The sequence below is a fragment of the Pseudorca crassidens genome, chromosome 15, assembly GCF_039906515.1.
Source record: "Pseudorca crassidens isolate mPseCra1 chromosome 15, mPseCra1.hap1, whole genome shotgun sequence".
Lineage (NCBI taxonomy): Eukaryota > Metazoa > Chordata > Mammalia > Artiodactyla > Delphinidae > Pseudorca > Pseudorca crassidens.
In genome coordinates this window covers 63,456,195-63,467,385 of record NC_090310.1, presented here as the reverse complement: position 1 = coordinate 63,467,385, position 11,191 = coordinate 63,456,195, and the positions used below count along the sequence as shown (strand labels likewise).

The 11,191-nt window shown below is 51.1% G+C and overlaps 1 pseudogene; it reads right to left on the bottom strand.

Moving 5' to 3' along the window:
• Positions 1-234: 234 nt before the first annotated feature.
• On the bottom strand, positions 235-4,912 carry LOC137208049 (ubiquitin-fold modifier 1 pseudogene; annotated as a pseudogene).
• Positions 4,913-11,191: the final 6,279 nt, after the last annotated feature.

Genomic DNA, 11,191 nt, shown 5'->3' with positions numbered 1-11,191 from the left:
AGGGGGGCTGGGTTCCATCCCTGGTCAGGGAACTTAGATCCCCCACAAGCCACATGGCGTGGCCAATAATAATAATAATTTCTACATTGATTCTACATTGAAATATTAATATTTGAGATATATTGGGTTAAATAAAATATTAAAATGAAGTTCACCTATTTCTTTTTACTTTTTTTTTTACAACAATACCAATATTTATTCTGAAAAGTAATTGTATGTTCCACGTAGCAGATGTTAACAACTTCCAACATGATCTATAGGAGTAATTCACAGTTCTGAACTATGCTTTGGAAAAGCATTTCCAGCTGTCTGTGCAGGATTTATTCCTATCCCATCATTGGTAATAAGTGCACTTGTTGATGCAGGAATTTTACATTCTTCTGCTGCAAACTATAAGACTGTTGTGAAAGGTGTACTTTCAGGAATACTGTGTACTTTGTGAGGTAGCCTTGGGTCCAAGGTCGGTGTGATCTTAAAGGAAACTGTGGTGGAACCAGCCTGGACAGAGACCCCATGCCAACTCCCTCTTTTTATTTTTTTATTGTGGCTACTAGAAAATTGTAAATTGCATGTGTGGCTCGCATTCTATTCCTATTGGCCTGTGCTGCCCTAGCCACACTGGCTTTCCTTCAGTTCCTGGACGGTGCCAAGCTCTTCCCAGCCCCAGGCCGCAGGCCACTGCATCCCTCCTCCCGCAGCTCTTCTCCAACCCCTCTCAGTTGCCCTGCCCCCCACCCCCGCTGCACCTCCATCACACAATCACGGAGAGCCCTTCTGTTTGCATGTTTGTTATCTTTTTTCCTCCTGGATGGACTGCAGGCTCCCGAGGATCTGCTCTTGGTCCAGTACCTGGTTCCGTTTTGGCCGGGAAAGGCCTGTGGTCAGTCAGAGGCCTGGGGGAGGGAAGGATGGGAACTGGCTCACATTCCGCCGCCTGAAGCCAAGGTGTCGGGGAGGGGGCGGGGGCGGGTCTTAGGCCAGAAGTCTCCACCTGCTGTTGGCCAGGGCTTAGCAGAAGCAGCAGTAGGTAATCAGCAGCTCTGAGCGGAACACACGGGCCACAAGGGGCTTTGGGCTTTTCGTGGGGTCCTGGGAACCTGCTATTTGGGTAGAACCAGGGCTGCAGAGCCTCCCAGGCTTCATGAGAACTCGTTTGCCAGCTGGGCCGGCTGCCACTGTCTGCCAGGCCCTAGGGAAACGCCAGGGCAGCCCAGGTGGACTTGAGCTTTGCTGGGGCTCCCCAGGCTCCGTCTCGGCCCTGCTGCTCACCAGCACGGTGACCTTGACAGGTCACTCAGCTCCCCTCCAGATGAGCATCAGCTAACTGCCTGGGGCCGGTGAGGACCAAAGTGAGGGACGTGTGTCTCCAGCACCGACGCGGCACCGTGTGGGAGCACACCGATGTGCAGGCCACCCCGACGTCCTTGTGACCAATCCTCCCTCCATGCCAGCAGCCACCTTTGCAGGGCGCTGGCCACGATGGGGACAGGAGCAGGGCCTGGCCTTAGTTCCTGAGCAAGCCCCACCCCCCCACCTCCCGATATGGGAGGACCACCAGGTCACCACCTCGTTCTGTGTTTTCACCCCGAGGACCCTGACTTTGGAAGGATCTGGAAGAGGCGGAGGTACCACCATTTCTGTGAAGAAGGCGTGTGGGTTCTAATTGGCCACAAGCTCAGAGTGAGCCCACGGGTGACCTGATTGCTAAAATAGTCCAGGAGGAAGGCAGAAGCTTCCAGAACCGGGAGGGGGTGGGGTGGCCGAAAGGAAGTGAGGGCACCGTTTCGGTACTGGCCCAACTCTGCGGCCAGCTCTGGAGAGCAGGGAGCCCCCTCCCTCTGGAAACCTCCGCTGGTCCGGCCCCAGTGGGTGAGAACAGGGTGGGGCAAAAGCAGGTACCAGCCAGACGCAGGGCTGGGTGGGCGCGGGTGGTGGTGAATGCTGCCTTCCGACTCTCCAGGCTTTTCCGAACACTGCTCTTGAATGGATCCAGACAGCTTTTCTAAGACAGGGCCGGTGCCCCTGGGCCTTGGCCTCTCAGGTTAGAAGCAGCCCAGAGCGTTGGGGCTGGAAGGACCCCGGAGACCAGGTGGGCCAGGAGCTCCAGTCCCACGTGGGGAAGCTGGGAGCCTGCCCGGGGCCCGCGGTGAGAAGGTGACAGAGGCCAGCTCTCCTTCAGCCCTCCCGCTGCTCAGCGGCTCCGAAAGAGGTGCAAGGAACAAAGAAGATGGCTTTTCTCATACAGTAGATAATGAATGTTTTGATTCTCAGCGCTAGAGAGGATCATCTCCCAGAGTCCCTAGCCAGGAAATTTACATACTGCAGTTGACCCTTCCAGAGGGCCTGGGGCGGGGCCTGGGCTCCAAAAGGGCAGTGTCCCCTCGCTGGTTCCTCCACCGGCAGGGATGGCTGGTGAACCCCATGATCTCCGGCCAGGCCGGGCTGGCCAGCGAGGACAGAGCCCAGCGGCCCCCAGCTTGGTGTGGAGGGAGGGGCAGGTAGGGAGGGTAAGCTTGGGCAAGAGCAACCCCTGACTCTGCTTTTTTGTTTAATGTCTAATTATAAAAGCAATTCATACTCACTGTAAAATTGGGGAACTACAGAAAGGTAGAAAGGAGAAAATGAAAGTCATCTGTCATCTCAGTGCCCAGAGATAATGCCGTCGGTATTTTGTTGTATTTCTCTCTAGTCCTGTTTTTCTGCATGGATCATACATGTGTATCTAAGTGTGTGTTTTAATTGTAATCATACTCTACAGCTGCCTTCCCTCTCCCCACCCCCCACGTTACATCGTATTGTGAACACTTTCTCACAGCATTCAAATTTTCTTTTAAGTTATTTAACGGCTGTATAATATTCTATTAAGAATTTATTTAGCCATCCTCCTATTCTTTAAATTCTCCTATTTTGACTCTTTTTTTATCAAGGGAATTTGGCAGTTTTAAAACTTCCACTTAAAAATATAAATCCAGGGCTTCCCTGGTGGCGCAGTGGTTGGGAGTCCGCCGGCCAATGTGGGGGACGCGGGTTCGTGCCCCAGTCCGGGAAGATTCCCGTGCCACGGAGCGGCTGGGCCTGTGAGCCGTGGCCGCTGGGCCTGCGTGCCCGGAGCCTGTGCTCTGCGACGGGAGAGGCCGCGGCGGTGAGATGCCCACGTACCGCAAAAAAAAAAAAAAAAAAAAATATATATATATATATATATATATATAAAAATCCAGCTTTTCGGCTGCCGAGCTGGAGCCGTTTTGGGGCATCCTGTCTGCTATTCATTCTGAGAGGGGCCCCTCGGTTTAACATCTCCAGGTGACGACAAAGGTCGAGCATTTGGAAGAAACAAAAAATAAACCCCAGCACCCCACCGGGGAGGCTGAGGAAGAGAGTTTTCATGCTGTGCCCCTGCTGGAGTGCCGTTCACATCACCAGTGCAGTGTGTGGATGTGCCCATCCTCTGGGCAGCGTCCTGCGGTGCGAGCTGGAAGAAAGGGTTGGGCCGTTCGCCGTTCACACTCTGCTTGGGATGAGTTGACGTGTGATCTTGGGCAAGTCCTCTCACAGCTCCGTTTCGCCCTCCCTAGGCTGTAATGTGGACCTGATGCTAGAGTGGCTAGAATCGAATGCCATAACGCTGCCTCTGACCCAGTATTGCCTCACTGGGGAGCAAAGGAACAAAGGCCTGGTAGGGCCTGGGTGGCCTCAGCAAGTGACCTTTGCCCTGTAAGAGCCGTGGAGCCCTTCCCAGCTCTGAGATTCTCTGCCGTGTCCCCAGCCCCAGGAGTCTGTGGCTACACCCTGAATGGCTGGCCCTCGGCCTTCCAGTTGTCCAGACTGGATAACTCCAGACCCCTTTGAATATCTCTGGCTTCCCAGGGCCCTGATTCGTCCCTAGCAAGGCACTCATAGGGTTTCCTGTCCTTCCCGGATCCCTGCTCAGCAGCCCGGAACCAGGCCCCAATATGACTCATGGAGAACCCTTAGGTCTGCTGCAACCCCCAGCCCTTTCTGAGAAATTTCCTGTTGCATTCAGGGCTCAGGGGTCATGCAGGCAGGGTTTCTGGAGGCTCACGGCTGGACACCTGTAGAATGTACGCCTCAGGAGGGCAGGAGCCTTGTGCCTCGCACTCACTCGGTGCCCTCAGTGCCCAGCGCTGGTCCTGGCCTACAGTAGACCCTCGGTAAATACTAGCCACCAAGGCCAGTAGGGGCCTCTGACTGCCTCAGTTCTCCTTCCCATCCTGCCCTGCTAGGCCGTGAGCTCTGGGAGAGCAGAGATTAGCCAGGTTTACCTGAGTCCTCAATGCTCAGCAAAAACACTGGCATGTGGAGACGGTTGGATCAATGAGCAAATTATGTCCTGAGAGAGTCAGAGCTCACGATACAGGCCCTCCCTTACTCCCCACCTCCCCTCCACGTGGGTCTCTTCCCTCCCACCGAAGGGTCCTGAATGGTCCCTTCCTCTGTCCCTCCTTGGTGGAAACTGAGGCTTCCTGGCTCTGTGACTTTGGACAAGTCACTCAACCTCTCTGAGCCTCCATTGCCTTTCCTGAAAGTGTGGTGAGGCTTTGGTGGTTAGCGCAGTCGGTGCCCAGCAAGCAAGTGGTGGGCACTCGAGAAGCGGCCCCTCTTGTTGGCGGTGGCCTGGCCTCTGTAGGTGGTGTGAACCCCCCGATGTGAGCTGGCTGACTGTTGACTGATGGAGGTGCAGGGGACGATCTTGGGCTGAGGCCACGGAGGGTTCTGGATCCCATGAGACCTGGCGGCTGTCCCAGGCACTTCGCCCTTGGCTCTGTCATTGGGTGTCCTTTCTCCTGCTGGGAAGGCACACACTGTGGCTGGGGAGCTCGGCCAGGAGGGGGCCCAGCTCCTCTGGAGAGCTGCTCTCTTGTCTCCCCGCAGCAGGAAAGGGGCTGGCCATACTGCCTCCGCGGGCTCCCACGCCAGCTGCCCCATGCAGGGCAGGATGGAAGCCCCGGGCCCCCTCGGCCTGTCACTCAACTCTCTGGGCCTCCAGACTTTAAAATGGGGGGAAATACAGTCGGACGGAAGATTTACAGGCCTGCTGAAAGCAGCAAATGAGAGGGTGTCTCTGAGAGCACTTTGGCCGCTGTCACGTACACTCCTGAGGTTATAGTACAATCACTAGCTTGACTAGGAGCCAGTCCGCAGGGGTGGGAACACGCCCACCGCCCCTCAAAGCTGGAAGAGGCCGCCTGGCCCTGCTGCAGTTGCTGTGGGGCGTGGGGAGCTGACCACCTCCCTCAGCTTCAGCGTCCTCCTCTGCCAAATGAGGGCAGCCCCCTCCCAGGGTTCCTGCGAGGAGTCACTGAGGCCCTGCACGCGAGGGTCTGGCTGAATCCAGCCTCAGAGATAGTGACTGCTCCAGGGGCCTCCCCGACCTCACTTTGCCCACCTGTAATATGAAGATGATGACTCCCCCACATCCTTCAGGTCATTCAGAGGACTCAATAAAACGAACCACAAAACCCACCTAGCGTGAGTGCCCGGCATGTAGAAAGTGCTCATTTAGCTATTATTATGCGGTTTTTGCTGGTGGTAGCAAAGCCAGCCAGGGTGAGAAGCTGCCCCCCGCCTCACCCCTGCCTCGCCTGCCCTCCGCCTGGGCTTCTCGTTCTCGGCCCAGGATAGGAGACTTGGACAGATGGGAGCAGAGTGACCTCCATCGAGCTCGCCAGGTCAAACTGCGTTCCCAGCATCTTTGGAGCACGAGGCCAGCGGGACGGCTGTGCAGCAGCTGCCGCCAGCAGCCCGAAGGGGGCCGAGTCTCCCGGCTGGGCCTTGGGGTCTTGGCTAGGCCTGGGCACTGAGCAGGCAATGAACCCTGGTCTTCTCCTGCACAGATCCCTGTGCCATCTCCCAGCTGCTCCAAGGCCATCACAATCTACCTTTCTGCTCACACGATGCCAGAGCTCCAAGGGTATGCCCAAGACACAGCAAAGAGCTTTATTTTTTTCTGGTTGTGAAAGTAATTCTTGTTCACTGCAGAAAAAAATAGAAAATTAGAAAAATACAAATTAAGAGCACCCCAAATTTCAAACTTCCAAGTGTTTTTCTGTGTATACACATATAGATATAGACTGTTTTGGAGAATGGAATCCTTTGATACTTGCTTTTAAAAAAATTGGAATGAGTATACTTTATTTTTAAAATCTTTTTATTGTAAAATATGACATATACAGAAAGACCACGTAAAATGATTGCTCAGCTCGACATATTATAAGGCAAACACCCTTGGACCCACTGCCCAGGTGAAGAACTCTGCCAGCCCCCCCCCAGAAGCCGTCAGTGTGCCCCATCTTAGTCACACTCCCTACCTCCCCACAAAAGTTTCCATTATCTGGATTTTTAAGATAATCACTTTCTGGCTCGTTATCACTCAAGTGTGCATCCCTAGATGCTATAATTTTGTCTTTTAAAAAAACCTCTCTTTTATGTCCCTCTAATCCACAGGTTTATTTTTGTAACTTGTTTTAAAAAAAAAACCCAAAAAACAAAAAAACTTGGCAGTGTCTCTTGGACCTTGTCCATGTGATTCTCATTTTTAAAGAGTCCATTGTTCCGTCCCAGGGATGAATATAACCGACTCATTCCCCTACTGATGGACACTTAGGTTATTCTCACACTTTTGCCATTACATACAATACTGTGATGGAAAGCTTTATGCATATGTTTTCATGTACTTGAATGATTCCTAGAAGGAATTTCTAGAAGTGGAGTCTCGGGTCCAAAGAACAGGCTCTTTTTTGAGAAATGATCCACATACCATATAATTCACCCATTTAAAGCATACAATTCATTGTTTTCTCGTATATTCTGAGTTGTGCAACCATCACCACAATCAATTTTAGAATATTTTCATCATCCCATAAAGAACCCCAAGCCCATTTTCCCCAATCCTCTCTTCCAGCCCTAGGCAACCACTGCTATAAAGGACTGTCTTCTTCTCCTTTTTTTTTTTTTTTCTTTGTTTGTTTTGGTCATGCCATGCGGTTTGTGGGATCTTAATTCCCCGACCAGGGATTGAACCCGAGCCCTCAGCACTGAAAGCACAGAGTCCTAACCACTGGACTGCCAGGGAATTCCCTATAAAAGACAATCTTGGGACTTCCTCGGTGGAGCAGTGGTTAAGAATCCACCTGCCAATGCAGGGGACATGGGTTCAAGCCCTGGTCCGGGAAGATCCCACATACCATGGAGCAAGTAAGCCCGTGAGCGTCAACTATTGAGCCTGTGCTCTAGAGCCTGCGAGCCACAACTACTGAAGCCCGTGCACCTAGAGCCTGTGCCCTGCAGCAAGAGAAGCCACCGCAATGAGAAGCCTGCACACCGCAACGAAGAGTAGACCCCGCTCGCTGCAACTAGAGAAAGCCCATGCGTAGCAATGAAGACCCAACGCAGCCATAAAAAAATAAATAAATATATATTTTTTTTAAAAAAAGGGCTATCTTCTTTCTGTCTCTATGGATTTGTTTATTCTGGACATTTCATATAAATGAAGTCAAACAGTGTGTGACTTTTGTGACTGACTTTCCATTAGCTTAATGTTTTCAAGATTTATCCATGTCATAGCATGCCTCAGTACTTTATTCCTTTTTATTGCTGAATAATATTCGATTGCATGATTAAACCACACTTTGTTTATCTATTCATCAGTCTGTGGACATTTGGGTTGTTTCTGCTTTTAGCTTTTATGAATGTGAACGTTCATGTAAGTTTTTGTGCAAATGTATGTTTTCATTTCTCTTTGATATGTATCTCCTAGGCATGGGATTGCTGGGTCATATGCTAATTCTGTTTAACCTTTTGAGGAACTGCCAGACGGTTTTCCAAAGTGGCTGCATCATTTTAAATTCCTACCAGTAGTGTGTGGGGGTTCTGATTTCTCCACATCCTTGTCAACACTTGTTATTATCTGTTGTTGTTGTTTTTTTAATAGGAAACCTAGTGGTTGCGAAGTGGTATCTTGTGGGTTTAATTGGCATTTCCCTGATGGCTAATGATATTCAGCATCTTTCATGAGCTTATGGGCCATTTGTATATCTTCTTTGGATCAGTGTCTACTTAGATCATTTGCCCATTTTTAAATTAGTGTATTTGTCTTTTATTATTGAGTTGTAAGAGTTCTTTATATAATCTGGTTACAATTCCTTATCAAATATATGAATTGCAAATATTTTCTCCCATTCTATGGGTTGTTTTTTTTTACTTTCTTAATGATGTTCTTTGCAGCACAAAAGGTTTTGATTTTCATGATGTCCAATTTATCTATTTTTTTTTGTAAATTTTTATTTATTTATTTATTGGCTATGTGGGGTCTACGTTGTTCCGCGTGGGCTTTCTCTAGTTGTGGCGAGCAGGGGCCACTCTTCATTTTCGTGTGCGGGCTTCTCATTGTGGTGGCTTCTTTTGTTGCGGAGCACGGGCTCTAGGTGTATGGACTTCAGTAATTGTGGCACGTGGACTCAGTAGTTGTGGCTCACAAGCTCTAGAGCACAGGCTTAGTAGTTGTGGCACATGGACTTAGTTGCTCCGCGGCATGTGGGATCTTCCCGGACCAGGGCTCGAACCCGTGTCCCCTGCATTGGCAGGCGGATTCTTAACCACTGCGCCACCAGGGAAGTCCAGGTTTTTTCTTTTGTTGCTGTGCTTTTGGTGTCATATTTAAGGAACTGTTGCCTAATCCTAGGGCGTGAATATTTATGCCTGTGTTTTCTTCTAACAGTTTCATAGTTTTAACTTTTACATTTGGGTCTAAGATTCATTTTGAGTGAATTTTTGTGTGGGGTGTGAGGAAGGTGTCCAGCTTCCTTCTTTTGCATGTGGGTAACCAGTTGTCCCAGTACCATTTGTTGAAAAGACTGTCCTTTCCCCATTGAATTATGTTGGAACTTTTGTTGAAAATCAATTAACTGTAAATGTGAGGCTTTATTTATTTATTTATTTGGCTGCGTTGGGTCTTCGTTGCTGCGTGTGTGCTTTTTCTCTAGTTGCGGCGAGCGGAGGCTACTCTTCATTGTGGTGCGTGGGCTTCTCATTGCGGTGGCTTCTCATTGCGGTGGCTTCTCTTGTTGCAGAGTACGGGCTCTCGGCGTGCGGGCTTCAGTAGTTGTGGCACGTAGGCTCAGTAGTTGTGGCTCACGGGCTCTAGAGTGCAGGCTCAGTAGTTGTGGCGCATGGGTTTAGTTGCTCCACAGCATGTGGGATCTTCCCGGACCAGGGCTCGAACCCATGTCCCCTGCATTGGCAGGCGGATTCTTAACCATTGTGCCACCAGGGAAGCCCTTAATTACGTTTTTGAAGTGTTCATTGCAAATGCATAGAGATGCAATTGATTTTTGTATATTCAGCTTGTATCCCACAACCTTGTAGGAATCGTTTATTAGTTCTAATATTTTTTGGTGGATTCTTCAGAATTTTGTATATACATTAGTCATCTACAAATAGTTTTACTTCTTCCTTTGCAATCTGGTTGCCTTTCTTTTCTTGCCTTAGTGCCCTGGCTGGAACCTCCAGTACAATGTTGGACAGAAATGGTGAGAGTGTACGTTCTTCTCTTGTTCTTGATCTCAGGGGGAAAGCACCCAGTCTTTCACCATTAAATGCAATACTCACTGTAGCAAGGCTCATTTTAGGATTTTCTGGAAGGTTGGCTTGTTACAGCCTCACTACTAGTGTGTATGAATGGGACCCCAGTCTCCTTGCCAACACAATGGCCCCGGGTTTAGAGGTGAGGACCCTAAGGCCAGGGAAGGGAAGTGTTGCCTGCCTCATGACACAGCTGCTCAGCCGCCTTCCATCCAGCTGTCCACAGTTACCGGGGAGTCAGCCTCCTGGACACTCAACCTTCCCTCCCCTAGTAGGGATGCCTTGAGACCCACCAAGGGCAGCCACGGCTACAGAGGGAGGCCTGGGTTCTGTTCTTGGCTTGACCACTAAATTGTTGTATGATCCTGGGAATGTTGCTCCATTCCCCCTTCCCTGGGCCTCAGTGTTTCCATCTTTGCAGTGGGAGAGGTGGTCCACTCTAACGTCCTCCAGCTCTGACCACTCACCCTTAAACCCTCAGCTGCTTCTGCCACTGCCCGGAAGGACCACCAGAGGGCGCCCCAGACCAGCATTTGGCCCAGCTCTGGTGCAGGGGGCCCTAGGGAGGCTGAGAGGCAGGGCGTGTTTTCCAGGAGCCACTAGCTTTGCTTACACAGACTTCCTGGTGGCTAGACCTACTCAAGCCATCTCCCCATTCCTATGAGCACTGATCTCTGAGAAGGGAGGATGGAGACATCACCCCCAAGGCCAGTGACCTTGCACTCATCCCTGTCTGCTTTGGGTTGGCTGCATAAGGCCCAGGCGCCCCAGTGTCAGGGCCAACAGCCTTGAGTTTCTCAGCCTCAAAAGGTTTCCACTGTCACTAGGCCTCTTACGGCTGAGGCACCCTTCCCCCACCATGTTACCCAGCAGTACAAAGCCCCTATCCTGGACAGTGCCTGGCTGCCTAGAAGGGACACGTCACAGCCCATTTTGCATATGGATGGATTCACGATGGGGGCCCTGGACTGCGTAGTCTTGGAAACCACAACATCCAGGACCCCCAGATACCTCACGTGACAGACCCCAGAACCACAGAAATAGGCACCACAGACCTCAGGGACCACCCTGCACTTCCCAGAGCAGAGTATCTCACCTCCTTTCTGAAGGATTCTCCTGGGAGCACCAGAGGGGCTCTATCAGGCCCTCTGAGACTCCCCTAATGCTGATTTCACCCTCCAAACAGAAGCAGAACCTTTGCTTTGCAAATCAAGCCCCAAGACAAAGCAGCATCTCCCAGCCTGTTCCCCGGAGGGATGCCGCAGCCCCCGCCCGCCCGGATGCCTGCAACTTGCCTTGCATTCCATTACTTGTGTATGTTTTTTCTCTCCCCTTCCAGACTGGGCCCCCTTGAAGGCAGAGTGACTCTCCCATGCTCCTCACTTCCCTCTGTGGCAGCTGGTTCAGGACTGGACATCCAGTAGGAGCTCAGCAGATGTCACCACGGGAGTCCCTATCCCATCCTGTCCTCCCACTCAAGGACTGGGGCTGCCTCTGCCCCTCACTTAGCTGTGTGGCTTTGGGCCACTTGCTGAGCCTCTCTGAGCTTCCACTCTGTTTTCTTCTTTGCTGCTCGCCTTCCCTCAGAAGA